Source organism: Leiobunum rupestre, chromosome 3 (genome assembly GCF_980474605.1).
Source record: "Leiobunum rupestre chromosome 3, qqLeiRupe1.1.hap1, whole genome shotgun sequence".
Taxonomy (NCBI): Eukaryota; Metazoa; Arthropoda; class Arachnida; order Opiliones; family Sclerosomatidae; genus Leiobunum; species Leiobunum rupestre.
The window spans coordinates 26,097,153-26,120,827 of NC_143386.1; the positions used below are offsets into that span (position 1 = coordinate 26,097,153).

Sequence of the window (23,675 nt, forward strand, 5' to 3'; positions counted from 1 at the left end):
GTGGTTATCACGTCCGCTTTACACGCGGAAGGTCTCAGGTTGAGCCCTGATAGATACATAGAAGGTTGATATTTTAGTGATATGTGGACGAGTGAATTGGAGGCTCTCGGTCTCGAAAATTTGCCCATTTTTAAAACGGTTTCATCGTATTTACGATGGCTATGACGGGTATCTATGGTGTAGTGGTTATCACGTCCGCCTAACACGCGGAAGGTCCCAGGTTCCAGCCCTGGTAGATACATAATGTTCTTTTTTGACTTGTTGTTAGAACGAAACTTTCGGAGGTTTTTGGCAATTTTTTTAAATTGAAAAGTGACATATTTTGGGTCCTTGGTAGTATAGTGCTGAGTATCACCGCCTGTTTTACGGAAGACCTGAGTTAAATTCCCCGCCGGGGAGGCATGACCGGCTTCAGTTTTTAAAGATTGCAGAAAATATTTTGGTGGCAATGAAACGGTTTCTTCTTAATACCAAAAATATCCGTTTTAAAGAAATCAACTGATTCAGGCCTTGGTCAAAATGCAACCCTATCTCCAAGACGATTTTCGTCAGTTCATGTTGCAGTCGATAGCGTATCTATGGTGTAGTGGTTATCACGTCCGCTTTACAAGCGGAAGGTCTCAGGTTCGAGCCCTGATAGATACAAAGAAGGTTGATATTTTAGCGATATGTGGACGAGTGAATTGGAGGCTCTCGGTCTCGAAAATTTGCCAATTTTTAAAACAGTTTCATCGTATTTACGATGGCTATGACGGGTATCTATGGTGTAGTGGTTATCACGTCCGCCTAACACGCGGAAGGTCCCAGGTTCGAGCCCTGGTAGATACATAATGTTCTTTTTTGACTTGTTTTTAGAACGAAACTTTCGGAGGTTTTTGGCAATTTTTTTAAATTGAAAAGTGACATATTTTGGGTCCTTGGTAGTATAGTGCTGAGTATCACCGCCTGTTTTACGGAAGACCTGAGTTAAATTCCCCGCCGGGGAGGCATGACCGGCTTCAGTTTTTAAAGATTGCAGAAAATATTTTGGTGGCAATGAAACGGTTTCTTCTTAATACCAAAAATATCCGTTTTAAAGAAATCCACTGGTTCTGGCCTTGGTCAAAATGCAACCCTATCTCCAAGACGATTTTCGTCAGTTCATGTTGCAGTCGCTAGCGTATCTATGGTGTAGTGGTTATCACGTCCGCTTTACACGCGGAAGGTCTCAGGTTCGAGCCCTGATAGATACAAAGAAGGTTGATATTTTAGCGATATGTGGACGAGTGAATTGGAGGCTCTCGGTCTCGAAAATTTGCCCATTTTTAAAACGGTTTCATCGTATTTACGATGGCTATGACGGGTATCTATGGTGTAGTGGTTATCACGTCCGCCTAACACGCGGAAGGTCCCAGGTTCGAGCCCTGGTAGATACATAATGTTCTTTTTTGACTTGTTTTTAGAACGAAACTTTCGGAGGTTTTTGGCAATTTTTTTAAATTGAAAAGTGACATATTTTGGGTCCTTGGTAGTATAGTGCTGAGTATCACCGCCTGTTTTACGGAAGACCTGAGTTAAATTCCCCGCCGGGGAGGCATGACCGGCTTCAGTTTTTAAAGATTGCAGAAAATATTTTGGTGGCAATGAAACGGTTTCTTCTTAATACCAAAAATATCCGTTTTAAAGAAATCCACTGGTTCAGGCCTTGGTCAAAATGCAACCCTATCTCCAAGACGATTTTCGTCAGTTCATGTTGCAGTCGCTAGCGTATCTATGGTGTAGTGGTTATCACGTCCGCTTTACACGCGGAAGGTCTCAGGTTCGAGCCCTGATAGATACATAGAAGGTTGATATTTTAGCGATATGTGGACGAGTGAATTGGAGGCTCTCGGTCTCGAAAATTTAACCATTTTTAAAACGGTTTCATCGTATTTAAGATGGCTATGACGGGTATCTATGGTGTAGTGGTTATCACGTCCGCCTAACACGCGGAAGGTCCCAGGTTTGAGCCCTGGTAGATACATAATGTTCTTTTTTGACTTGTTGTTAGAACGAAACATTCGGAGGTTTTTGGCAATTTTTTTAAATTGAAAAGTGACATATTTTGGGTCCTTGGTAGTATAGTGCTGAGTATCACCGCCTGTTTTACGGAAGACCTGAGTTAAATTCCCCGCCGGGGAGGCATGACCGGCTTCAGTTTTTAAAGATTGCAGAAAATATTTTGGTGGCAATGAAACGGTTTCTTCTTAATACCAAAAATATCCGTTTTAAAGAAATCCACTGATTCAGGCCTTGGTCAAAATGCAACCCTATCTCCAAGACGATTTTCGTCAGTTCATGTTGCAGTCGCTAGCGTATCTATGGTGTAGTGGTTATCACGTCCGCTTTACAAGCGGAAGGTCTCAGGTTCGAGCCCTGATAGATACAAAGAAGGTTGATATTTTAGCGATATGTCGACGAGTGAATTGGAGGCTCTCGGTCTCGAAAATTTGCCCATTTTTAAAACAGTTTCATCGTATTTACGATGGCTATGACGGGTATCTATGGTGTAGTGGTTATCACGTCCGCCTAACACGCGGAAGGTCCCAGGTTCGAGCCCTGGTAGATACATAATGTTCTTTTTTGACTTGTTGTTAGAACGAAACTTTCGGAGGTTTTTGGCAATTTTTTTAAATTGAAAAGTGACATATTTTGGGTCCTTGGTAGTATAGTGCTGAGTATCACCGCCTGTTTTACGGAAGACCTGAGTTAAATTCCCCGCCGGGGAGGCATGACCGGCTTCAGTTTTTAAAGATTGCAGAAAATATTTTGGTGGCAATGAAACGGTTTCTTCTTAATACCAAAAATATCCGTTTTAAAGAAATCCACTGGTTCAGGCCTTGGTCAAAATGCAACCCTATCTCCAAGACGATTTTCGTCAGTTCATGTTGCAGTCGCTAGCGTATCTATGGTGTAGTGGTTATCACGTCCGCTTTACACGCGGAAGGTCTCAGGTTCGAGCCCTGATAGATACAAAGAAGGTTGATATTTTAGCGATATGTGGACGAGTGAATTGGAGGCTCTCGGTCTCGAAAATTTAACCATTTTTAAAACGGTTTCATCGTATTTAAGATGGCTATGACGGGTATCTATGGTGTAGTGGTTATCACGTCCGCCTAACACGCGGAAGGTCCCAGGTTTGAGCCCTGGTAGATACATAATGTTCTTTTTTGACTTGTTGTTAGAACGAAACATTCGGAGGTTTTTGGCAATTTTTTTAAATTGAAAAGTGACATATTTTGGGTCCTTGGTAGTATAGTGCTGAGTATCACCGCCTGTTTTACGGAAGACCTGAGTTAAATTCCCCGCCGGGGAGGCATGACCGGCTTCAGTTTTTAAAGATTGCAGAAAATATTTTGGTGGCAATGAAACGGTTTCTTCTTAATACCAAAAATATCCGTTTTAAAGAAATCCACTGATTCAGGCCTTGGTCAAAATGCAACCCTATCTCCAAGACGATTTTCGTCAGTTCATGTTGCAGTCGCTAGCGTATCTATGGTGTAGTGGTTATCACGTCCGCTTTACAAGCGGAAGGTCTCAGGTTCGAGCCCTGATAGATACAAAGAAGGTTGATATTTTAGCGATATGTCGACGAGTGAATTGGAGGCTCTCGGTCTCGAAAATTTGCTCATTTTTAAAACAGTTTCATCGTATTTACGATGGCTATGACGGGTATCTATGGTGTAGTGGTTATCACGTCCGCCTAACACGCGGAAGGTCCCAGGTTCGAGCCCTGGTAGATACATAATGTTCTTTTTTGACTTGTTGTTAGAACGAAACTTTCGGAGGTTTTTGGCAATTTTTTTAAATTGAAAAGTGACATATTTTGGGTCCTTGGTAGTATAGTGCTGAGTATCACCGCCTGTTTTACGGAAGACCTGAGTTAAATTCCCCGCCGGGGAGGCATGACCGGCTTCAGTTTTTAAAGATTGCAGAAAATATTTTGGTGGCAATGAAACGGTTTCTTCTTAATACCAAAAATATCCGTTTTAAAGAAATCCACTGGTTCAGGCCTTGGTCAAAATGCAACCCTATCTCCAAGACCATTTTCGTCAGTTCATGTTGCAGTCACTAGCGTATCTATGGTGTAGTGGTTATCACGTCCGCTTTACACGCGGAAGGTCTCAGGTTGAGCCCTGATAGATACATAGAAGGTTGATATTTTAGTGATATGTGGACGAGTGAATTGGAGGCTCTCGGTCTCGAAAATTTGCCCATTTTTAAAACGGTTTCATCGTATTTACGATGGCTATGACGGGTATCTATGGTGTAGTGGTTATCACGTCCGCCTAACACGCGGAAGGTCCCAGGTTCCAGCCCTGGTAGATACATAATGTTCTTTTTTGACTTGTTGTTAGAACGAAACTTTCGGAGGTTTTTGGCAATTTTTTTAAATTGAAAAGTGACATATTTTGGGTCCTTGGTAGTATAGTGCTGAGTATCACCGCCTGTTTTACGGAAGACCTCAGTTAAATTCCCCGCCGGGGAGGCATGACCGGCTTCAGTTTTTAAAGATTGCAGAAAATATTTTGGTGGCAATGAAACGGTTTCTTCTTAATACCAAAAATATCCGTTTTAAAGAAATCCACTGGTTCAGGCCTTGGTCAAAATGCAACCCTATCTCCAAGACCATTTTCGTCAGTTCATGTTGCAGTCGCTAGCGTATCTATGGTGTAGTGGTTATCACGTCCGCTTTACACGCGGAAGGTCTCAGGTTGAGCCCTGATAGATACATAGAAGGTTGATATTTTAGTGATATGTGGACGAGTGAATTGGAGGCTCTCGGTCTCGAAAATTTGCCCATTTTTAAAACGGTTTCATCGTATTTACGATGGCTATGACGGGTATCTATGGTGTAGTGGTTATCACGTCCGCCTAACACGCGGAAGGTCCCAGGTTCCAGCCCTGGTAGATACATAATGTTCTTTTTTGACTTGTTGTTAGAACGAAACTTTCGGAGGTTTTTGGCAATTTTTTTAAATTGAAAAGTGACATATTTTGGGTCCTTGGTAGTATAGTGCTGAGTATCACCGCCTGTTTTACGGAAGACCTCAGTTAAATTCCCCGCCGGGGAGGCATGACCGGCTTCAGTTTTTAAAGATTGCAGAAAATATTTTGGTGGCAATGAAACGGTTTCTTCTTAATACCAAAAATATCCGTTTTAAAGAAATCCACTGGTTCAGGCCTTGGTCAAAATGCAACCCTATCTCCAAGACCATTTTCGTCAGTTCATGTTGCAGTCGCTAGCGTATCTATGGTGTAGTGGTTATCACGTCCGCTTTACACGCGGAAGGTCTCAGGTTCGAGCCCTGATAGATACAAAGAAGGTTGATATTTTAGCGATATGTGGACGAGTGAATTGGAGGCTCTCGGTCTCGAAAATTTGCCCATTTTTAAAACGGTTTCATCGTATTTACGATAGCTATGACGGGTATCTATGGTGTAGTGGTTATCACGTCCGCCTAACACGCGGAAGGTCCCAGGTTCCAGCCCTGGTAGATACATAATGTTCTTTTTTGACTTGTTGTTAGAACGAAACTTTCGGAGGTTTTTGGCAATTTTTTTAAATTGAAAAGTGACATATTTTGGGTCCTTGGTAGTATAGTGCTGAGTATCACCGCCTGTTTTACGGAAGACCTCAGTTAAATTCCCCGCCGGGGAGGCATGACCGGCTTCAGTTTTTAAAGATTGCAGAAAATATTTTGGTGGCAATGAAACGGTTTCTTCTTAATACCAAAAATATCCGTTTTAAAGAAATCCACTGGTTCAGGCCTTGGTCAAAATGCAACCCTATCTCCAAGACCATTTTCGTCAGTTCATGTTGCAGTCGCTAGCGTATCTATGGTGTAGTGGTTATCACGTCCGCTTTACACGCGGAAGGTCTCAGGTTGAGCCCTGATAGATACATAGAAGGTTGATATTTTAGCGATATGTGGACGAGTGAATTGGAGGCTCTCGGTCTCGAAAATTTGCCCATTTTTAAAACGGTTTCATCGTATTTACGATAGCTATGACGGGTATCTATGGTGTAGTGGTTATCACGTCCGCCTAACACGCGGAAGGTCCCAGGTTCGAGCCCTGGTAGATACATAATGTTCTTTTTTGACTTGTTGTTAGAACGAAACTTTCGGAGGTTTTTGGCAATTTTTTTAAATTGAAAAGTGACATATTTTGGGTCCATGGTAGTATAGTGCTGAGTATCACCGCCTGTTTTACGGAAGACCTGAGTTAAATTCCCCGCCGGGGAGGCATGACCGGCTTCAGTTTTTAAAGATTGCAGAAAATATTTTGGTGGCAATGAAACGGTTTCTTCTTAATACCAAAAATATCCGTTTTAAAGAAATCCACTGGTTCTGGCCTTGGTCAAAATGCAACCCTATCTCCAAGACGATTTTCGTCAGTTCATGTTGCAGTCGCTAGCGTATCTATGGTGTAGTGGTTATCACGTCCGCTTTACACGCGGAAGGTCTCAGGTTCGAGCCCTGATAGATACAAAGAAGGTTGATATTTTAGCGATATGTGGACGAGTGAATTGGAGGCTCTCGGTCTCGAAAATTTGCCCATTTTTAAAACGGTTTCATCGTATTTACGATAGCTATGACGGGTATCTATGGTGTAGTGGTTATCACGTCCGCCTAACACGCGGAAGGTCCCAGGTTCGAGCCCTGGTAGATACATAATGTTCTTTTTTGACTTGTTGTTAGAACGAAACTTTCGGAGGTTTTTGGCAATTTTTTTAAATTGAAAAGTGACATATTTTGGGTCCTTGGTAGTATAGTGCTGAGTATCACCGCCTGTTTTACGGAAGACCTGAGTTAAATTCCCCGCCGGGGAGGCATGACCGGCTTCAGTTTTTAAAGATTGCAGAAAATATTTTGGTGGCAATGAAACGGTTTCTTCTTAATACCAAAAATATCCGTTTTAAAGAAATTCACTGGTTCAGGCCTTGGTCAAAATGCAACCCTATCTCTAAGACCATTTTCGTCAGTTCATGTTGCAGTCGCTAGCGTATCTATGGTGTAGTGGTTATCACGTCCGCTTTACACGCGGAAGGTCTCAGGTTGAGCCCTGATAGATACATAGAAGGTTGATATTTTAGCGATATGTGGACGAGTGAATTGGAGGCTCTCGGTCTCGAAAATTTGCCCATTTTTAAAACGGTTTCATCGTATTTACGATGGCTATGACGGGTATCTATGGTGTAGTGGTTATCACGTCCGCCTAACACGCGGAAGGTTCCAGGTTCGAGCCCTGGTAGATACATAATGTTCTTTTTTGACTTGTTGTTAGAACGAAACTTTCGGAGGTTTTTGGCAATTTTTTTAAATTGAAAAGTGACATATTTTGGGTCCTTGGTAGTATAGTGCTGAGTATCACCGCCTGTTTTACGGAAGACCTGAGTTAAATTCCCCGCCGGGGAGGCATGACCGGCTTCAGTTTTTAAAGATTGCAGAAAATATTTTGGTGGCAATGAAACGGTTTCTTCTTAATACCAAAAATATCCGTTTTAAAGAAATCCACTGGTTCAGGCCTTGGTCAAAATGCAACCCTATCTCCAAGACCATTTTCGTCAGTTCATGTTGCAGTCGCTAGCGTATCTATGGTGTAGTGGTTATCACGTCCGCTTTACACGCGGAAGGTCTCAGGTTCGAGCCATGATAGATACAAAGAAGGTTGATATTTTAGCGATATGTGGACGAGTGAATTGGAGGCTCTCGGTCTCGAAAATTTGCCCATTTTTAAAACAGTTTCATCGTATTTACGATGGCTATGACGGGTATCTATGGTGTAGTGGTTATCACGTCCGCCTAACACGCGGAAGGTCCCAGGTTCGAGCCCTGGTAGAAACATAATGTTCTTTTTTGACTTGTTGTTAGAACGAAACTTTCGGAGGTTTTTGGCAATTTTTTTAAATTGAAAAATGAAATGTTTTGGGTATCTATGGTGTAGTGGTTATCACGTCCGCCTAACACGCGGAAGGTCCCAGGTTCGAGCCCTGGTAGATACATAACGTCCTTTTTTGACTTGTTGTTAGAACGAAACTTTCGGAGGTTTTTGGCAATTTTTTTAAATTGAAAAGTGACATATTTTGGGTCCTTGGTAGTATAGTGCTGAGTATCACCGCCTGTTTTACGGAAGACCTCAGTTAAATTCCCCGCCGGGGAGGCATGACCGGCTTCAGTTTTTAAAGATTGCAGAAAATATTTTGGTGGCAATGAAACGGTTTCTTCTTAATACCAAAAATATCCGTTTTAAAGAAATCCACTGGTTCAGGCCTTGGTCAAAATGCAACCCTATCTCCAAGACCATTTTCGTCAGTTCATGTTGCAGTCGCTAGCGTATCTATGGTGTAGTGGTTATCACGTCCGCTTTACACGCGGAAGGTCTCAGGTTGAGCCCTGATAGATACATAGAAGGTTGATATTTTAGCGATATGTGGACGAGTGAATTGGAGGCTCTCGGTCTCGAAAATTTGCCCATTTTTAAAACGGTTTCATCGTATTTACGATAGCTATGACGGGTATCTATGGTGTAGTGGTTATCACGTCCGCCTAACACGCGGAAGGTCCCAGGTTCGAGCCCTGGTAGATACATAATGTTCTTTTTTGACTTGTTGTTAGAACGAAACTTTCGGAGGTTTTTGGCAATTTTTTTAAATTGAAAAGTGACATATTTTGGGTCCATGGTAGTATAGTGCTGAGTATCACCGCCTGTTTTACGGAAGACCTGAGTTAAATTCCCCGCCGGGGAGGCATGACCGGCTTCAGTTTTTAAAGATTGCAGAAAATATTTTGGTGGCAATGAAACGGTTTCTTCTTAATACCAAAAATATCCGTTTTAAAGAAATCCACTGGTTCTGGCCTTGGTCAAAATGCAACCCTATCTCCAAGACGATTTTCGTCAGTTCATGTTGCAGTCGCTAGCGTATCTATGGTGTAGTGGTTATCACGTCCGCTTTACACGCGGAAGGTCTCAGGTTCGAGCCCTGATAGATACAAAGAAGGTTGATATTTTAGCGATATGTGGACGAGTGAATTGGAGGCTCTCGGTCTCGAAAATTTGCCCATTTTTAAAACGGTTTCATCGTATTTACGATAGCTATGACGGGTATCTATGGTGTAGTGGTTATCACGTCCGCCTAACACGCGGAAGGTCCCAGGTTCGAGCCCTGGTAGATACATAATGTTCTTTTTTGACTTGTTGTTAGAACGAAACTTTCGGAGGTTTTTGGCAATTTTTTTAAATTGAAAAGTGACATATTTTGGGTCCTTGGTAGTATAGTGCTGAGTATCACCGCCTGTTTTACGGAAGACCTGAGTTAAATTCCCCGCCGGGGAGGCATGACCGGCTTCAGTTTTTAAAGATTGCAGAAAATATTTTGGTGGCAATGAAACGGTTTCTTCTTAATACCAAAAATATCCGTTTTAAAGAAATTCACTGGTTCAGGCCTTGGTCAAAATGCAACCCTATCTCTAAGACCATTTTCGTCAGTTCATGTTGCAGTCGCTAGCGTATCTATGGTGTAGTGGTTATCACGTCCGCTTTACACGCGGAAGGTCTCAGGTTGAGCCCTGATAGATACATAGAAGGTTGATATTTTAGCGATATGTGGACGAGTGAATTGGAGGCTCTCGGTCTCGAAAATTTGCCCATTTTTAAAACGGTTTCATCGTATTTACGATGGCTATGACGGGTATCTATGGTGTAGTGGTTATCACGTCCGCCTAACACGCGGAAGGTTCCAGGTTCGAGCCCTGGTAGATACATAATGTTCTTTTTTGACTTGTTGTTAGAACGAAACTTTCGGAGGTTTTTGGCAATTTTTTTAAATTGAAAAGTGACATATTTTGGGTCCTTGGTAGTATAGTGCTGAGTATCACCGCCTGTTTTACGGAAGACCTGAGTTAAATTCCCCGCCGGGGAGGCATGACCGGCTTCAGTTTTTAAAGATTGCAGAAAATATTTTGGTGGCAATGAAACGGTTTCTTCTTAATACCAAAAATATCCGTTTTAAAGAAATCCACTGGTTCAGGCCTTGGTCAAAATGCAACCCTATCTCCAAGACGATTTTCTTCAGTTCATGTTGCAGTCGCTAGCGTATCTATGGTGTAGTGGTTATCACGTCCTCTTTACACGCGAAAGGTCTCAGGTTCGAGCCTTGATAGATACAAAGAAGGTTGATATTTTAGCGATATGTGGACGAGTGAATTGGAGGCTATCGGTCTCAAAAATTTGCCCATTTTTAAAACAGTTTCATCGTATTTACGATGGCTATGACGGGTATCTATGGTGTAGTGGTTATCACGTCCGCCTAACACGCGGAAGGTCCCAGGTTCGAGCCCTGGTAGATACATAATGTTCTTTTTTGACTTGTTGTTAGAACGATACTTTCGGAGGTTTTTGGCAATTTTTTTAAATTGAAAAGTGAAATGTTTTGGGTATCTATGGTGTAGTGGTTATCACGTCCGCCTAACACGCGGAAGGTCCCAGGTTCCAGCCCTGGCAGATACATAATGTTCTTTTTTGACTTGTTGTTAGAACGAAACTTTCGGAGGTTTTTGGCAATTTTTTTAAATTGAAAAGTGACATATTTTGGGTCCTTGGTAGTATAGTGCTGAGTATCACCGCCTGTTTTACGGAAGACCTGAGTTAAATTCCCCGCCGGGGAGGCATGACCGGCTTCAGTTTTTAAAGATTGCAGAAAATATTTTGGTGGCAATGAAACGGTTTCTTCTTAATACCAAAAATATCCGTTTTAAAGAAATCCACTGGTTCAGGCCTTGGTCAAAATGCAACCCTATCTCCAAGACCATTTTCGTCAGTTCATGTTGCAGTCGCTAGCGTATCTATGGTGTAGTGGTTATCACGTCCACTTTACACGCGGAAGGTCTCAGGTTCGAGCCATGATAGATACAAAGAAGGTTGATATTTTAGCGATATGTGGACGAGTGAATTGGAGGCTCTCGGTCTCGAAAATTTGCCCATTTTTAAAACAGTTTCATCGTATTTACGATGGATATGACGGGTATCTATGGTGTAGTGGTTATCACGTCCGCCTAACACGCGGAAGGTCCCAGGTTCGAGCCCTGGTAGAAACATAATGTTCTTTTTTGACTTGTTGTTAGAACGAAACTTTCGGAGGTTTTTGGCAATTTTTTTAAATTGAAAAGTGAAATGTTTTGGGTATCTATGGTGTAGTGGTTATCACGTCCGCCTAACACGCGGAAGGTCCCAGGTTCGAGCCCTGGTAGATACATAACGTTCTTTTTTGACTTGTTGTTAGAACGAAACTTTCGGAGGTTTTTGGCAATTTTTTTAAATTGAAAAGTGACATATTTTGGGTCCTTGGTAGTATAGTGCTGAGTATCACCGCCTGTTTTACGGAAGACCTGAGTTAAATTCCCCGCCGGGGAGGCATGACCGGCTTCAGTTTTTAAAGATTGCAGAAAATATTTTGGTGGCAATGAAACGGTTTCTTCTTAATACCAAAAATATCCGTTTTAAAGAAATCCACTGATTCAGGCCTTGGTCAAAATGCAACCCTATCTCCAAGACGATTTTCGTCAGTTCATGTTGCAGTCGCTAGCGTATCTATGGTGTAGTGGTTATCACGTCCGCTTTACACGCGGAAGGTCTCAGGTTCGAGCCCTGATAGATACAAAGAAGGTTGATATTTTAGCGATATGTGGACGAGTGAATTGAAGGCTCTCGGTCTCGAAAATTTGCCCATTTTTAAAACGGTTTCATCGTATTTACGATGGCTATGACGGGTATCTTTGGTGTAGTGGTTATCACGTCCGCCTAACACGCGGAAGGTCCCAGGTTCGAGCCCTGGTAGATACATAATGTTCTTTTTTGACTTGTTGTTAGAACGAAACTTTCGGAGGTTTTTGGCAATTTTTTTAAATTGAAAAGTGACATATTTTGGGTCCTTGGTAGTATAGTGCTGAGTATCACCGCCTGTTTTACGGAAGACCTGAGTTAAATTCCCCGCCGGGGAGGCATGACCGGCTTCAGTTTTTAAAGATTGCAGAAAATATTTTGGTGGCAATGAAACGGTTTCTTCTTAATACCAAAAATATCCGTTTTAAAGAAATCCACTGGTTCAGGCCTTGGTCAAAATGCAACCCTATCTCCAAGACCATTTTCGTCAGTTCATGTTGCAGTCGCTAGCGTATCTATGGTGTAGTGGTTATCACGTCCGCTTTACACGAGGAAGGTCTCAGGTTCGAGCCATGATAGATACAAAGAAGGTTGATATTTTAGCGATATGTGGACGAGTGAATTGGAGGCTCTCGGTCTCGAAAATTTGCCCATTTTTAAAACAGTTTCATCGTATTTACGATGGCTATGACGGGTATCTATGGTGTAGTGGTTATCACGTCCGCCTAACACGCGGAAGGTCCCAGGTTCGAGCCCTGGTAGAAACATAATGTTCTTTTTTGACTTGTTGTTAGAACGAAACTTTCGGAGGTTTTTGGCAATTTTTTTAAATTGAAAAATGAAATGTTTTGGGTATCTATGGTGTAGTGGTTATCACGTCCGCCTAACACGCGGAAGGTCCCAGGTTCGAGCCCTGGTAGATACATAACGTCCTTTTTTGACTTGTTGTTAGAACGAAACTTTCGGAGGTTTTTGGCAATTTTTTTAAATTGAAAAGTGACATATTTTGGGTCCTTGGTAGTATAGTGCTGAGTATCACCGCCTGTTTTACGGAAGACCTGAGTTAAATTCCCCGCCGGGGAGGCATGACCGGCTTCAGTTTTTAAAGATTGCAGAAAATATTTTGGTGGCAATGAAACGGTTTCTTCTTAATACCAAAAATATCCGTTTTAAAGAAATCCACTGGTTCAGGCCTTGGTCAAAATGCAACCCTATCTCCAAGACCATTTTCGTCAGTTCATGTTGCAGTCGCTAGCGTATCTATGGTGTAGTGGTTATCACGGCCGCTTTACACGCGGAAGGTCTCAGGTTGAGCCCTGATAGATACATAGAAGGTTGATATTTTAGCGATATGTGGACGAGTGAATTGGAGGCTCTCGGTCTCGAAAATTTGCCCATTTTTAAAACGGTTTCATCGTATTTACGATGGCTATGACGGGTATCTATGGTGTAGTGGTTATCACGTCCGCCTAACACGCGGAAGGTCACAGGTTCGAGCCCTGGTAGATACATAATGTTCTTTTTTGACTTGTTGTTAGAACGAAACTTTCGGAGGTTTTTGGCAATTTTTTTAAATTGAAAAGTGACATTTTTTGGGTCCTTGGTAGTATAGTGCTGAGTATCACCGCCTGTTTTACGGAAGACCTGAGTTAAATTCCCCGCCGGGGAGGCATGACCGGCTTCAGTTTTTAAAGATTGCAGAAAATATTTTGGTGGCAATGAAACGGTTTCTTCTTAATACCAAAAATATCCGTTTTAAAGAAATCCACTGGTTCAGGCCTTGGTCAAAATGCAACCCTATCTCCAAGACCATTTTCGTCAGTTCATGTTGCAGTCGCTAGCGTATCTATGGTGTAGTGGTTATCACGTCCGCTTTACACGCGGAAGGTCTCAGGTTCGAGCCCTGATAGATACAAAGAAGGTTGATATTTTAGCGATATGTGGACGAGTGAATTGGAGGCTCTCGGTCTCGAAAATTTGCCCATTTTTAAAACGGTTTCATCGTATTTACGATGGCCATGACGGGTATCTATGGTGTAGTGGTTATCACGTCCGCCTAACACGCGGAAGGTCCCAGGTTCGAGCCCTGGTAGATACATAACGTCCTTTTTTGACTTGTTGTTAGAACGAAACTTTCGGAGGTTTTTGGCAATTTTTTTAAATTGAAAAGTGACATATTTTGGGTCCTTGGTAGTATAGTGCTGAGTATCACCGCCTGTTTTACGGAAGACCTGAGTTAAATTCCCCGCCGGGGAGGCATGACCGGCTTCAGTTTTTAAAGATTGCAGAAAATATTTTGGTGGCAATGAAACGGTTTCTTCTTAATACCAAAAATATCCGTTTTAAAGAAATCCACTGGTTCAGGCCTTGGTCAAAATGCAACCCTATCTCCAAGACCATTTTCGTCAGTTCATGTTGCAGTCGCTAGCGTATCTATGGTGTAGTGGTTATCACGTCCGCTTTACACGCGGAAGGTCTCAGGTTGAGCCCTGATAGATACATAGAAGGTTGATATTTTAGCGATATGTGGACGAGTGAATTGGAGGCTCTCGGTCTCGAAAATTTGCCCATTTTTAAAACGGTTTCATCGTATTTACGATGGCTATGACGGGTATCTATGGTGTAGTGGTTATCACGTCCGCCTAACACGCGGAAGGTCACAGGTTCGAGCCCTGGTAGATACATAATGTTCTTTTTTGACTTGTTGTTAGAACGAAACTTTCGGAGGTTTTTGGCAATTTTTTTAAATTGAAAAGTGACATATTTTGGGTCCTTGGTAGTATAGTGCTGAGTATCACCGCCTGTTTTACGGAAGACCTGAGTTAAATTCCCCGCCGGGGAGGCATGACCGGCTTCAGTTTCTAAAGATTGCAGAAAATATTTTGGTGGCAATGAAACGGTTTCTTCTTAATACCAAAAATATCCGTTTTAAAGAAATCCACTGGTTCAGGCCTTGGTCAAAATGCAACCCTATCTCCAAGACGATTTTCGTCAGTTCATGTTGCAGTCGCTAGCGTATCTATGGTGTAGTGGTTATCACGTCCGCTTTACACGCGGAAGGTCTCAGGTTCGAGCCCTGATAGATACAAAGAAGGTTGATATTTTAGCGATATGTGGACGAGTGAATTGAAGGCTCTCGGTCTCGAAAATTTGCCCATTTTTAAAACGGTTTCATCGTATTTACGATGGCTATGACGGGTATCTTTGGTGTAGTGGTTATCACGTCCGCCTAACACGCGGAAGGTCCCAGGTTCGAGCCCTGGTAGATACATAATGTTCTTTTTTGACTTGTTGTTAGAACGAAACTTTCGGAGGTTTTTGGCAATTTTTTTAAATTGAAAAGTGACATTTTTTGGGTCCTTGGTAGTATAGTGCTGAGTATCACCGCCTGTTTTACGGAAGACCTGAGTTAAATTCCCCGCCGGGGAGGCATGACCGGCTTCAGTTTTTAAAGATTGCAGAAAATATTTTGGTGGCAATGAAACGGTTTCTTCTTAATACCAAAAATATCCGTTTTAAAGAAATCCACTGGTTCAGGCCTTGGTCAAAATGCAACCCTATCTCCAAGACGATTTTCGTCAGTTCATGTTGCAGTCGCTAGCGTATCTATGGTGTAGTGGTTATCACGTCCTCTTTACACGCGGAAGGTCTCAGGTTCGAGCCCTGATAGATACAAAGAAGGTTGATATTTTAGCGATATGTGGACGAGTGAATTGGAGGCTATCGGTCTCAAAAATTTGCCCATTTTTAAAACAGTTTCATCGTATTTACGATGGCTATGACGGGTATCTATGGTGTAGTGGTTATCACGTCCGCCTAACACGCGGAAGGTCCCAGGTTCGAGCCCTGGTAGATACATAATGTTCTTTTTTGACTTGTTGTTAGAACGAAACTTTCGGAGGTTTTTGGCAATTTTTTTAAATTGAAAAGTGACATATTTTGGGTCCTTGGTAGTATAGTGCTGAGTATCACCGCCTGTTTTACGGAAGACCTGAGTTAAATTCCCCGCCGGGGAGGCATGACCGGCTTCAGTTTTTAAAGATTGCAGAAAATATTTTGGTGGCAATGAAACGGTTTCTTCTTAATACCAAAAATATCCGTTTTAAAGAAATCCACTGGTTCAGGCCTTGGTCAAAATGCAACCCTATCTCCAAGACGATTTTCGTCAGTTCATGTTGCAGTCGCTAGCGTATCTATGGTGTAGTGGTTATCACGTCCTCTTTACACGCGGAAGGTCTCAGGTTCGAGCCCTGATAGATACAAAGAAGGTTGATATTTTAGCGATATGTGGACGAGTGAATTGGAGGCTATCGGTCTCAAAAATTTGCCCATTTTTAAAACAGTTTCATCGTATTTACGATGGCTATGACGGGTATCTATGGTGTAGTGGTTATCACGTCCGCCTAACACGCGGAAGGTCCCAGGTTCGAGCCCTGGTAGATACATAATGTTCTTTTTTGACTTGTTGTTAGAACGAAACTTTCGGAGGTTTTTGGCAATTTTTTTAAATTGAAAAGTGACATATTTTGGGTCCTTGGTAGTATAGTGCTGAGTATCACCGCCTGTTTTACGGAAGACCTGAGTTAAATTCCCCGCCGGGGAGGCATGACCGGCTTCAGTTTTTAAAGATTGCAGAAAATATTTTGGTGGCAATGAAACGGTTTCTTCTTAATACCAAAAATATCCGTTTTAAAGAAATCCACTGGTTCAGGCCTTGGTCAAAATGCAACCCTATCTCCAAGACCATTTTCGTCAGTTCATGTTGCAGTCGCTAGCGTATCTATGGTGTAGTGGTTATCACGTCCGCTTTACACGCGGAAGGTCTCAGGTTCGAGCCATGATAGATACAAAGAAGGTTGATATTTTAGCGATATGTGGACGAGTGAATTGGAGGCTCTCGGTCTCGAAAATTTGCCCATTTTTAAAACAGTTTCATCGTATTTACGATGGCTATGACGGGTATCTATGGTGTAGTGGTTATCACGTCCGCCTAACACGCGGAAGGTCCCAGGTTCGAGCCCTGGTAGAAACATAATGTTCTTTTTTGACTTGTTGTTAGAACGAAACTTTCGGAGGTTTTTGGCAATTTTTTTAAATTGAAAAATGAAATGTTTTGGGTATCTATGGTGTAGTGGTTATCACGTCCGCCTAACACGCGGAAGGTCCCAGGTTCGAGCCCTGGTAGATACATAACGTCCTTTTTTGACTTGTTGTTAGAACGAAACTTTCGGAGGTTTTTGGCAATTTTTTTAAATTGAAAAGTGACATATTTTGGGTCCTTGGTAGTATAGTGCTGAGTATCACCGCCTGTTTTACGGAAGACCTGAGTTAAATTCCCCGCCGGGGAGGCATGACCGGCTTCAGTTTTTAAAGATTGCAGAAAATATTTTGGTGGCAATGAAACGGTTTCTTCTTAATACCAAAAATATCCGTTTTAAAGAAATCCACTGGTTCAGGCCTTGGTCAAAATGCAACCCTATCTCCAAGACCATTTTCGTCAGTTCATGTTGCAGTCGCTAGCGTATCTATGGTGTAGTGGTTATCACGTCCGCTTTACACGCGGAAGGTCTCAGGTTGAGCCCTGATAGATACATAGAAGGTTGATATTTTAGCGATATGTGGACGAGTGAATTGGAGGCTCTCGGTCTCGAAAATTTGCCCATTTTTAAAACGGTTTCATCGTATTTACGATGGCCATGACGGGGATCTATGGTGTAGTGGTTATCACGTCCGCCTAACACGCGGAAGGTCACAGGTTCGAGCCCTGGTAGATACATAATGTTCTTTTTTGACTTGTTGTTAGAACGAAACTTTCGGAGGTTTTTGGCAATTTTTTTAAATTGAAAAGTGACATATTTTGGGTCCTTGGTAGTATAGTGCTGAGTATCACCGCCTGTTTTACGGAAGACCTGAGTTAAATTCCCCGCCGGGGAGGCATGACCGGCTTCAGTTTCTAAAGATTGCAGAAAATATTTTGGTGGCAATGAAACGGTTTCTTCTTAATACCAAAAATATCCGTTTTAAAGAAATCCACTGGTTCAGGCCTTGGTCAAAATGCAACCCTATCTCCAAGACGATTTTCGTCAGTTCATGTTGCAGTCGCTAGCGTATCTATGGTGTAGTGGTTATCACGTCCGCTTTACACGCGGAAGGTCTCAGGTTCGAGCCCTGATAGATACAAAGAAGGTTGATATTTTAGCGATATGTGGACGAGTGAATTGAAGGCTCTCGGTCTCGAAAATTTGCCCATTTTTAAAACGGTTTCATCGTATTTACGATGGCTATGACGGGTATCTTTGGTGTAGTGGTTATCACGTCCGCCTAACACGCGGAAGGTCCCAGGTTCGAGCCCTGGTAGATACATAATGTTCTTTTTTGACTTGTTGTTAGAACGAAACTTTCGGAGGTTTTTGGCAATTTTTTTAAATTGAAAAGTGACATTTTTTGGGTCCTTGGTAGTATAGTGCTGAGTATCACCGCCTGTTTTACGGAAGACCTGAGTTAAATTCCCCGCCGGGGAGGCATGACCGGCTTCAGTTTTTAAAGATTGCAGAAAATATTTTGGTGGCAATGAAACGGTTTCTTCTTAATACCAAAAATATCCGTTTTAAAGAAATCCACTGGTTCAGGCCTTGGTCAAAATGCAACCCTATCTCCAAGACGATTTTCGTCAGTTCATGTTGCAGTCGCTAGCGTATCTATGGTGTAGTGGTTATCACGTCCGCTTTACACGCGGAAGGTCTCAGGTTCGAGCCCTGATAGATACAAAGAAGGTTGATATTTTAGCGATATGTGGACGAGTGAATTGGAGGCTCTCGGTCTCGAAAATTTGCCCATTTTTAAAACGGTTTCATCGTATTTACGATGGCCATGACGGGTATCTATGGTGTAGTGGTTATCACGTCCGCCTAACACGCGGAAGGTCCCAGGTTCGAGCCCTGGTAGATACATAATGTTCTTTTTTGACTTGTTGTTAGAACGAAACTTTCGGAGGTTTTTGGCAATTTTTTTAAATTGAAAAGTGACATATTTTGGGTATCTATGGTGTTGTGGTTATCACGTCCGCCTAACACGCGGAAGGTCCCAGGTTTGAGCCCTGGTAGATACATAATGTTCTTTTTTGACTTGTTGTTAGAACGAAACTTTCGGAGGTTTTTGGCAATTTTTTTAAATTGAAAAGTGACATATTTTGGGTCCTTGGTAGTATAGTGCTGAGTATCACCGCCTGTTTTACGGAAGACCTGAGTTAAATTCCCCGCCGGGGAGGCATGACCGGCTTCAGTTTTTAAAGATTGCAGAAAATATTTTGGTGGCAATGAAACGGTTTCTTCTTAATACCAAAAATATCCGTTTTAAAGAAATCCACTGGTTCAGGCCTTGGTCAAAATGCAACCCTATCTCCAAGACGATTTTCGTCAGTTCATGTTGCAGTCGCTAGCGTATCTATGGTGTAGTGGTTATCACGTCCTCTTTACACGCGGAAGGTCTCAGGTTCGAGCCCTGATAGATACAAAGAAGGTTGATATTTTAGCGATATGTGGACGAGTGAATTGGAGGCTATCGGTCTCAAAAATTTGCCCATTTTTAAAACAGTTTCATCGTATTTACGATGGCTATGACGGGTATCTATGGTGTAGTGGTTATCACGTCCGCCTAACACGCGGAAGGTCCCAGGTTCGAGCCCTGGTAGATACATAATGTTCTTTTTTGACTTGTTGTTAGAACGAAACTTTCGGAGGTTTTTGGCAATTTTTTTAAATTGAAAAGTGACATATTTTGGGTCCTTGGTAGTATAGTGCTGAGTATCACCGCCTGTTTTACGGAAGACCTGAGTTAAATTCCCCGCCGGGGAGGCATGACCGGCTTCAGTTTTTAAAGATTGCAGAAAATATTTTGGTGGCAATGAAACGGTTTCTTCTTAATACCAAAAATATCCGTTTTAAAGAAATCCACTGGTTCAGGCCTTGGTCAAAATGCAACCCTATCTCCAAGACGATTTTCGTCAGTTCATGTTGCAGTCGCTAGCGTATCTATGGTGTAGTGGTTATCACGTCCGCTTTACACGCGGAAGGTCTCAGGTTCGAGCCCTGATAGATACAAAGAAGGTTGATATTTTAGCGATATGTGGACGAGTGAATTGGAGGCTCTCGGTCTCGAAAATTTGCCCATTTTTAAAACGGTTTCATCGTATTTACGATGGCCATGACGGGTATCTATGGTGTAGTGGTTATCACGTCCGCCTAACACGCGGAAGGTCCCAGGTTCGAGCCCTGGTAGATACATAATGTTCTTTTTTGACTTGTTGTTAGAACGAAACTTTCGGAGGTTTTTGGCAATTTTTTTAAATTGAAAAGTGACATATTTTGGGTATCTATGGTGTTGTGGTTATCACGTCCGCCTAACACGCGGAAGGTCCCAGGTTTGAGCCCTGGTAGATACATAATGTTCTTTTTTGACTTGTTGTTAGAACGAAACTTTCGGAGGTTTTTGGCAATTTTTTTAAATTGAAAAGTGACATATTTTGGGTCCTTGGTAGTATAGTGCTGAGTATCACCGCCTGTTTTACGGAAGACCTGAGTTAAATTCCCCGCCGGGGAGGCATGACCGGCTTCAGTTTTTAAAGATTGCAGAAAATATTTTGGTGGCAATGAAACGGTTTCTTCTTAATACCAAAAATATCCGTTTTAAAGAAATCCACTGGTTCAGGCCTTGGTCAAAATGCAACCCTATCTCCAAGACGATTTTCGTCAGTTCATGTTGCAGTCGCTAGCGTATCTATGGTGTAGTGGTTATCACGTCCTCTTTACACGCGGAAGGTCTCAGGTTCGAGCCCTGATAGATACAAAGAAGGTTGATATTTTAGCGATATGTGGACGAGTGAATTGGAGGCTATCGGTCTCAAAAATTTGCCCATTTTTAAAACAGTTTCATCGTATTTACGATGGCTATGACGGGTATCTATGGTGTAGTGGTTATCACGTCCGCCTAACACGCGGAAGGTCCCAGGTTCGAGCCCTGGTAGATACATAATGTTCTTTTTTGACTTGTTGTTAGAACGAAACTTTCGGAGGTTTTTGGCAATTTTTTTAAATTGAAAAGTGACATATTTTGGGTCCTTGGTAGTATAGTGCTGAGTATCACCGCCTGTTTTACGGAAGACCTGAGTTAAATTCCCCGCCGGGGAGGCATGACCGGCTTCAGTTTTTAAAGATTGCAGAAAATATTTTGGTGGCAATGAAACGGTTTCTTCTTAATACCAAAAATATCCGTTTTAAAGAAATCCACTGGTTCAGGCCTTGGTCAAAATGCAACCCTATCTCCAAGACCATTTTCGTCAGTTCATGTTGCAGTCGCTAGCGTATCTATGGTGTAGTGGTTATCACGTCCGCTTTACACGCGGAAGGTCTCAGGTTCGAGCCATGATAGATACAAAGAAGGTTGATATTTTAGCGATATGTGGACGAGTGAATTGGAGGCTCTCGGTGTCGAAAATTTGCCCATTTTTAAAACAGTTTCATCGTATTTACGATGGCTATGACGGGTATCTATGGTGTAGTGGTTATCACGTCCGCCTAACACGCGGAAGGTCCCAGGTTCGAGCCCTGGTAGAAACATAATGTTCTTTTTTGACTTGTTGTTAGAACGAAACTTTCGGAGGTTTTTGGCAATTTTTTTAAATTGAAAAATGAAATGTTTTGGGTATCTATGGTGTAGTGGTTATCACGTCCGCCTAACACGCGGAAGGTCCCAGGTTCGAGCCCTGGTAGATACATAACGTCCTTTTTTGACTTGTTGTTAGAACGAAACTTTCGGAGGTTTTTGGCAATTTTTTTAAATTGAAAAGTGACATATTTTGGGTCCTTGGTAGTATAGTGCTGAGTATCACCGCCTGTTTTACGGAAGACCTGAGTTAAATTCCCCGCCGGGGAGGCATGACCGGCTTCAGTTTTTAAAGATTGCAGAAAATATTTTGGTGGCAATGAAACGGTTTCTTCTTAATACCAAAAATATCCGTTTTAAAGAAATCCACTGGTTCAGGCCTTGGTCAAAATGCAACCCTATCTCCAAGACCATTTTCGTCAGTTCATGTTGCAGTCGCTAGCGTATCTATGGTGTAGTGGTTATCACGTCCGCTTTACACGCGGAAGGTCTCAGGTTGAGCCCTGATAGATACATAGAAGGTTGATATTTTAGCGATATGTGGACGAGTGAATTGGAGGCTCTCGGTCTCGAAAATTTGCCCATTTTTAAAACGGTTTCATCGTATTTACGATGGCTATGACGGGTATCTATGGTGTAGTGGTTATCACGTCCGCCTAACACGCGGAAGGTCACAGGTTCGAGCCCTGGTAGATACATAATGTTCTTTTTTGACTTGTTGTTAGAACGAAACTTTCGGAGGTTTTTGGCAATTTTTTTAAATTGAAAAGTGACATATTTTGGGTCCTTGGTAGTATAGTGCTGAGTATCACCGCCTGTTTTACGGAAGACCTGAGTTAAATTCCCCGCCGGGGAGGCATGACCGGCTTCAGTTTTTAAAGATTGCAGAAAATATTTTGGTGGCAATGAAACGGTTTCTTCTTAATACCAAAAATATCCGTTTTAAAGAAATCCACTGGTTCAGGCCTTGGTCAAAATGCAACCCTATCTCCAAGACGATTTTCGTCAGTTCATGTTGCAGTCGCTAGCGTATCTATGGTGTAGTGGTTATCACGTCCTCTTTACACGCGGAAGGTCTCAGGTTCGAGCCCTGATAGATACAAAGAAGGTTGATATTTTAGCGATATGTGGACGAGTGAATTGGAGGCTATCGGTCTCAAAAATTTGCCCATTTTTAAAACAGTTTCATCGTATTTACGATGGCTATGACGGGTATCTATGGTGTAGTGGTTATCACGTCCGCCTAACACGCGGAAGGTCCCAGGTTCGAGCCCTGGTAGATACATAATGTTCTTTTTTGACTTGTTGTTAGAACGAAACTTTCGGAGGTTTTTGGCAATTTTTTTAAATTGAAAAGTGACATATTTTGGGTATCTATGGTGTTGTGGTTATCACGTCCGCCTAACACGCGGAAGGTCCCAGGTTTGAGCCCTGGTAGATACATAATGTTCTTTTTTGACTTGTTGTTAGAACGAAACTTTCGGAGGTTTTTGGCAATTTTTTTAAATTGAAAAGTGACATATTTTGGGTCCTTGGTAGTATAGTGCTGAGTATCACCGCCTGTTTTACGGAAGACCTGAGTTAAATTCCCCGCCGGGGAGGCATGACCGGCTTCAGTTTTTAAAGATTGCAGAAAATATTTTGGTGGCAATGAAACGGTTTCTTCTTAATACCAAAAATATCCGTTTTAAAGAAATCCACTGGTTCAGGCCTTGGTCAAAATGCAACCCTATCTCCAAGAAGATTTTCGTCAGTTCATGTTGCAGTCGCTAGCGTATCTATGGTGTAGTGGTTATCACGTCCTCTTTACACGCGGAAGGTCTCAGGTTCGAGCCCTGATAGATACAAAGAAGGTTGATATTTTAGCGATATGTGGACGAGTGAATTGGAGTCTATCGGTCTCAAAAATTTGCCCATTTTTAAAACAGTTTCATCGTATTTACGATGGCTATGACGGGTATCTATGGTGTAGTGGTTATCACGTCCGCCTAACACGCGGAAGGTCCCAGGTTCGAGCCCTGGTAGATACATAATGTTCTTTTTTGACTTGTTGTTAGAACGAAACTTTCGGAGGTTTTTGGCAATTTTTTTAAATTGAAAAGTGACATATTTTGGGTCCTTGGTAGTATAGTGCTGAGTATCACCGCCTGTTTTACGGAAGACCTGAGTTAAATTCCCCGCCGGGGAGGCATGACCGGCTTCAGTTTTTAAAGATTGCAGAAAATATTTTGGTGGCAATGAAACGGTTTCTTCTTAATACCAAAAATATCCGTTTTAAAGAAATCCACTGGTTCAGGCCTTGGTCAAAATGCAACCCTATCTCCAAGACCATT

General features: G+C 42.2%; 41 non-coding genes across 41 annotated transcripts; all 41 read left to right on the forward strand.

Annotated features, from left to right (window-relative positions):
* Nucleotides 1-572: 572 nt before the first annotated feature.
* TRNAV-UAC (transfer RNA valine (anticodon UAC)) lies at nt 573-645 on the forward strand. Its single transcript has one exon. It is a non-coding gene; the product is annotated as a tRNA-Val (tRNA).
* A 110-nt stretch (nt 646-755) lies between these two features.
* On the forward strand, nt 756-828 carry TRNAV-AAC (transfer RNA valine (anticodon AAC)). The gene has a single exon. It is a non-coding gene; the product is annotated as a tRNA-Val (tRNA).
* Nucleotides 829-1,159: 331 nt separating this feature from the next.
* On the forward strand, nt 1,160-1,232 carry TRNAV-UAC (transfer RNA valine (anticodon UAC)). The gene has a single exon. It is a non-coding gene; the product is annotated as a tRNA-Val (tRNA).
* Nucleotides 1,233-1,342: 110 nt separating this feature from the next.
* On the forward strand, nt 1,343-1,415 carry TRNAV-AAC (transfer RNA valine (anticodon AAC)). Its single transcript has one exon. It is a non-coding gene; the product is annotated as a tRNA-Val (tRNA).
* A 331-nt stretch (nt 1,416-1,746) lies between these two features.
* On the forward strand, nt 1,747-1,819 carry TRNAV-UAC (transfer RNA valine (anticodon UAC)). Its single transcript has one exon. It is a non-coding gene; the product is annotated as a tRNA-Val (tRNA).
* A 514-nt stretch (nt 1,820-2,333) lies between these two features.
* On the forward strand, nt 2,334-2,406 carry TRNAV-UAC (transfer RNA valine (anticodon UAC)). Its single transcript has one exon. It is a non-coding gene; the product is annotated as a tRNA-Val (tRNA).
* Nucleotides 2,407-2,516: 110 nt separating this feature from the next.
* On the forward strand, nt 2,517-2,589 carry TRNAV-AAC (transfer RNA valine (anticodon AAC)). Its single transcript has one exon. It is a non-coding gene; the product is annotated as a tRNA-Val (tRNA).
* Nucleotides 2,590-2,920: 331 nt separating this feature from the next.
* On the forward strand, nt 2,921-2,993 carry TRNAV-UAC (transfer RNA valine (anticodon UAC)). Its single transcript has one exon. It is a non-coding gene; the product is annotated as a tRNA-Val (tRNA).
* Nucleotides 2,994-3,507: 514 nt separating this feature from the next.
* On the forward strand, nt 3,508-3,580 carry TRNAV-UAC (transfer RNA valine (anticodon UAC)). Its single transcript has one exon. It is a non-coding gene; the product is annotated as a tRNA-Val (tRNA).
* Nucleotides 3,581-3,690: 110 nt separating this feature from the next.
* Nucleotides 3,691-3,763, forward strand: TRNAV-AAC (transfer RNA valine (anticodon AAC)). The gene has a single exon. It is a non-coding gene; the product is annotated as a tRNA-Val (tRNA).
* Nucleotides 3,764-5,266: 1,503 nt separating this feature from the next.
* On the forward strand, nt 5,267-5,339 carry TRNAV-UAC (transfer RNA valine (anticodon UAC)). The gene has a single exon. It is a non-coding gene; the product is annotated as a tRNA-Val (tRNA).
* Nucleotides 5,340-6,035: 696 nt separating this feature from the next.
* On the forward strand, nt 6,036-6,108 carry TRNAV-AAC (transfer RNA valine (anticodon AAC)). The gene has a single exon. It is a non-coding gene; the product is annotated as a tRNA-Val (tRNA).
* A 331-nt stretch (nt 6,109-6,439) lies between these two features.
* Nucleotides 6,440-6,512, forward strand: TRNAV-UAC (transfer RNA valine (anticodon UAC)). The gene has a single exon. It is a non-coding gene; the product is annotated as a tRNA-Val (tRNA).
* A 110-nt stretch (nt 6,513-6,622) lies between these two features.
* TRNAV-AAC (transfer RNA valine (anticodon AAC)) lies at nt 6,623-6,695 on the forward strand. The gene has a single exon. It is a non-coding gene; the product is annotated as a tRNA-Val (tRNA).
* A 917-nt stretch (nt 6,696-7,612) lies between these two features.
* Nucleotides 7,613-7,685, forward strand: TRNAV-UAC (transfer RNA valine (anticodon UAC)). The gene has a single exon. It is a non-coding gene; the product is annotated as a tRNA-Val (tRNA).
* A 268-nt stretch (nt 7,686-7,953) lies between these two features.
* TRNAV-AAC (transfer RNA valine (anticodon AAC)) lies at nt 7,954-8,026 on the forward strand. Its single transcript has one exon. It is a non-coding gene; the product is annotated as a tRNA-Val (tRNA).
* A 513-nt stretch (nt 8,027-8,539) lies between these two features.
* On the forward strand, nt 8,540-8,612 carry TRNAV-AAC (transfer RNA valine (anticodon AAC)). The gene has a single exon. It is a non-coding gene; the product is annotated as a tRNA-Val (tRNA).
* A 331-nt stretch (nt 8,613-8,943) lies between these two features.
* On the forward strand, nt 8,944-9,016 carry TRNAV-UAC (transfer RNA valine (anticodon UAC)). Its single transcript has one exon. It is a non-coding gene; the product is annotated as a tRNA-Val (tRNA).
* Nucleotides 9,017-9,126: 110 nt separating this feature from the next.
* On the forward strand, nt 9,127-9,199 carry TRNAV-AAC (transfer RNA valine (anticodon AAC)). Its single transcript has one exon. It is a non-coding gene; the product is annotated as a tRNA-Val (tRNA).
* Nucleotides 9,200-10,299: 1,100 nt separating this feature from the next.
* On the forward strand, nt 10,300-10,372 carry TRNAV-AAC (transfer RNA valine (anticodon AAC)). Its single transcript has one exon. It is a non-coding gene; the product is annotated as a tRNA-Val (tRNA).
* An 830-nt stretch (nt 10,373-11,202) lies between these two features.
* TRNAV-AAC (transfer RNA valine (anticodon AAC)) lies at nt 11,203-11,275 on the forward strand. The gene has a single exon. It is a non-coding gene; the product is annotated as a tRNA-Val (tRNA).
* A 331-nt stretch (nt 11,276-11,606) lies between these two features.
* Nucleotides 11,607-11,679, forward strand: TRNAV-UAC (transfer RNA valine (anticodon UAC)). Its single transcript has one exon. It is a non-coding gene; the product is annotated as a tRNA-Val (tRNA).
* An 855-nt stretch (nt 11,680-12,534) lies between these two features.
* Nucleotides 12,535-12,607, forward strand: TRNAV-AAC (transfer RNA valine (anticodon AAC)). Its single transcript has one exon. It is a non-coding gene; the product is annotated as a tRNA-Val (tRNA).
* Nucleotides 12,608-13,524: 917 nt separating this feature from the next.
* On the forward strand, nt 13,525-13,597 carry TRNAV-UAC (transfer RNA valine (anticodon UAC)). Its single transcript has one exon. It is a non-coding gene; the product is annotated as a tRNA-Val (tRNA).
* Nucleotides 13,598-13,707: 110 nt separating this feature from the next.
* Nucleotides 13,708-13,780, forward strand: TRNAV-AAC (transfer RNA valine (anticodon AAC)). Its single transcript has one exon. It is a non-coding gene; the product is annotated as a tRNA-Val (tRNA).
* A 917-nt stretch (nt 13,781-14,697) lies between these two features.
* Nucleotides 14,698-14,770, forward strand: TRNAV-UAC (transfer RNA valine (anticodon UAC)). The gene has a single exon. It is a non-coding gene; the product is annotated as a tRNA-Val (tRNA).
* Nucleotides 14,771-15,467: 697 nt separating this feature from the next.
* TRNAV-AAC (transfer RNA valine (anticodon AAC)) lies at nt 15,468-15,540 on the forward strand. The gene has a single exon. It is a non-coding gene; the product is annotated as a tRNA-Val (tRNA).
* Nucleotides 15,541-16,054: 514 nt separating this feature from the next.
* On the forward strand, nt 16,055-16,127 carry TRNAV-AAC (transfer RNA valine (anticodon AAC)). The gene has a single exon. It is a non-coding gene; the product is annotated as a tRNA-Val (tRNA).
* A 331-nt stretch (nt 16,128-16,458) lies between these two features.
* TRNAV-UAC (transfer RNA valine (anticodon UAC)) lies at nt 16,459-16,531 on the forward strand. The gene has a single exon. It is a non-coding gene; the product is annotated as a tRNA-Val (tRNA).
* Nucleotides 16,532-16,799: 268 nt separating this feature from the next.
* Nucleotides 16,800-16,872, forward strand: TRNAV-AAC (transfer RNA valine (anticodon AAC)). Its single transcript has one exon. It is a non-coding gene; the product is annotated as a tRNA-Val (tRNA).
* A 917-nt stretch (nt 16,873-17,789) lies between these two features.
* Nucleotides 17,790-17,862, forward strand: TRNAV-UAC (transfer RNA valine (anticodon UAC)). The gene has a single exon. It is a non-coding gene; the product is annotated as a tRNA-Val (tRNA).
* A 514-nt stretch (nt 17,863-18,376) lies between these two features.
* On the forward strand, nt 18,377-18,449 carry TRNAV-UAC (transfer RNA valine (anticodon UAC)). Its single transcript has one exon. It is a non-coding gene; the product is annotated as a tRNA-Val (tRNA).
* A 110-nt stretch (nt 18,450-18,559) lies between these two features.
* On the forward strand, nt 18,560-18,632 carry TRNAV-AAC (transfer RNA valine (anticodon AAC)). The gene has a single exon. It is a non-coding gene; the product is annotated as a tRNA-Val (tRNA).
* Nucleotides 18,633-19,304: 672 nt separating this feature from the next.
* On the forward strand, nt 19,305-19,377 carry TRNAV-AAC (transfer RNA valine (anticodon AAC)). The gene has a single exon. It is a non-coding gene; the product is annotated as a tRNA-Val (tRNA).
* A 331-nt stretch (nt 19,378-19,708) lies between these two features.
* TRNAV-UAC (transfer RNA valine (anticodon UAC)) lies at nt 19,709-19,781 on the forward strand. The gene has a single exon. It is a non-coding gene; the product is annotated as a tRNA-Val (tRNA).
* Nucleotides 19,782-19,891: 110 nt separating this feature from the next.
* TRNAV-AAC (transfer RNA valine (anticodon AAC)) lies at nt 19,892-19,964 on the forward strand. Its single transcript has one exon. It is a non-coding gene; the product is annotated as a tRNA-Val (tRNA).
* A 672-nt stretch (nt 19,965-20,636) lies between these two features.
* Nucleotides 20,637-20,709, forward strand: TRNAV-AAC (transfer RNA valine (anticodon AAC)). The gene has a single exon. It is a non-coding gene; the product is annotated as a tRNA-Val (tRNA).
* Nucleotides 20,710-21,040: 331 nt separating this feature from the next.
* Nucleotides 21,041-21,113, forward strand: TRNAV-UAC (transfer RNA valine (anticodon UAC)). The gene has a single exon. It is a non-coding gene; the product is annotated as a tRNA-Val (tRNA).
* A 268-nt stretch (nt 21,114-21,381) lies between these two features.
* TRNAV-AAC (transfer RNA valine (anticodon AAC)) lies at nt 21,382-21,454 on the forward strand. The gene has a single exon. It is a non-coding gene; the product is annotated as a tRNA-Val (tRNA).
* A 1,100-nt stretch (nt 21,455-22,554) lies between these two features.
* TRNAV-AAC (transfer RNA valine (anticodon AAC)) lies at nt 22,555-22,627 on the forward strand. Its single transcript has one exon. It is a non-coding gene; the product is annotated as a tRNA-Val (tRNA).
* Nucleotides 22,628-23,299: 672 nt separating this feature from the next.
* On the forward strand, nt 23,300-23,372 carry TRNAV-AAC (transfer RNA valine (anticodon AAC)). Its single transcript has one exon. It is a non-coding gene; the product is annotated as a tRNA-Val (tRNA).
* Nucleotides 23,373-23,675: the final 303 nt, after the last annotated feature.